Raw genomic sequence first — 1,942 nt, 5'->3', positions numbered from 1 at the left:
CTCTATGGTATGAGATGTCATTATTTATGAATTTTTGCTCATACTTGGTGATTTCTCTCTCTCTCTCTCTCTCTCTCTCTCTCTCTCTCTCTCTCTATTTCCCGTGGTAAGAATGCCCTTATTTTTCAATTTTTTGTTCTCTCTCTCTCTCTCTCTCTCTCTCTCTCTCTCTCTCTGTAAATTTTCCGGGTAAGGTATGTCATTAGGTTTAGATATTTGGTTTTAATGCTCTCTCTCTCTCTCTCTCTCTCTCTCTCTCTCTCTCGTCTTAATTTGCTTTAAACCTTCAACTTGTTTAAGAAACTATTACCAATCAAGTTAAAAATGACTCAAGGATCCTGTGAGATTGTTTTAGAGTGACGTCAACGGATCTTAGCCAATAGGAGGACAGTTTTAGAAACTGGTAGCTTTTGGTTGCCTGTGATTGGCTGATGAGAAAACTTAAATTTTGCCTTCTCTGTAATTCTGTATAACTATCTGGTGAGGGAGGATGTGTTTTCTTGATCTACGTAATATAGCGGTAAGGGTTTTATATTGCAGAGGTAGTTTAAATTGAGAACCGTATGGCAAAAGTGATGGCTGTCATGTGGCATTAGATATATTATTTATTAAGGTAATTAAGCTCTTAATGACTGCAATGTTAGGAAATTGGGTAAGTGATCGTACAACGAAAGTTTATATTTCGAATTTCGGTAATTGATTGTCATGTTTATACAGTAATTTACTTAATTTAAAAACTGCTTTCCTGATTTTATCATGTAGAGGAACCCTATACTCTACAGCACCTGCAAAATGGGTTTAGCTTGTACCTTCGTTGGTATTTTACATATCCCACTGCATAACATTTAAGGTTGATTCACACTATCCAGTCTCGGTTCGGTCTTGGTATTGGGGTGTTCACACACACGGTCCAATCAGTGTCTTCACAAAATTATGAATATAAGGAAAATGCATAATTGTATAGGAATATTGTTCAGTGATACTTGGAAATGTATTTATGCAGTGAAAGTAAGCCGGACCGATAATGTGAATCAACCCTTAGAGAACAAGAAAGTCTTCAGTTTCTTCTTGAACTAAATATTTTCATTTATCAATTGTCGCATTTGAAATGTTTTATAACAGATTAAACATTCACATAAACACTGTTTATGGCATCCTTAGTATCCCCGGTCCGTATTTTTTGCTAAACTCATCATTTATGAATCGTAAGCTTCTGCAATTAATAGAATTCACAATATGATCATCAGAGTTGTTCAACATAGTGCAGATTATACATTTTATGTTATATATACAGTACAGTAATAGTATAGAACACCACGCTCTCCATTTACTCCAATATAATGAATCCTGCAGTTCTCACCTTCTTGCACGGTAATTAGGGGGTTATTTAGATTCTGGGATAGCAATAAGTAGCAACATATGTTGAAGAGGGGGGAAGGGGTTATTAAAAGAAAATAGCTCTGTTTCTTCACTAAACGACTTGGAACTGACATGTCAACATCGTCAACGAAACAGAATTCGTGATGCCAGCGTACATAAACAGAAGTTCGTGATGCCAGCGTACATAAACGGGAGTTCGTGATGCCAGCGTACATTTGATTTACTGTATATGAAAATATACTTAATTAAAAATGGATTAATTACTCAAAAGTGCCCTTAAAATATGCAATTTACAAATAGTGACACTTTTGAGTAATCACAATTCTTGATTATGTATAATTTGAATATACAGTATATCAAATGTACGCTGGCATCACGAACTTCTGTTATGTACGCTGGCATAACGATCTGTTTGGTGGACTATGTTTACGTCAGTTCCATGTCGTTTAGTGAGGAAACCGAACTATTTTCTTTTTATAACCCTTTCTCCCCTCTTCAACATATCTTGCTCATTATTGCTTTCCCAGAATTTAAATAACCACCTGATTATTGTGCAAGAAGA

The 1,942-nt window shown here is 35.5% G+C and overlaps 1 long non-coding RNA gene across 1 annotated transcript in view; it reads left to right on the top strand.

Moving 5' to 3' along the window:
- Window positions 1–461: 461 nt before the first annotated feature.
- LOC137643350 (uncharacterized) overlaps window positions 462–1,942 on the top strand; it is a 31,294-nt gene continuing 29,813 nt past the window's right edge. The window contains exon 1 of the long non-coding RNA XR_011044930.1: window positions 462–520. This is a non-coding gene — a long non-coding RNA (uncharacterized lncRNA). The remainder of the gene's footprint in view (window positions 521–1,942) is intronic.

Source organism: Palaemon carinicauda, chromosome 1, assembly GCF_036898095.1.
Source record: "Palaemon carinicauda isolate YSFRI2023 chromosome 1, ASM3689809v2, whole genome shotgun sequence".
Lineage (NCBI taxonomy): Eukaryota > Metazoa > Arthropoda > Malacostraca > Decapoda > Palaemonidae > Palaemon > Palaemon carinicauda.
This window is presented reverse-complemented; position numbering and strand designations above follow the sequence as displayed.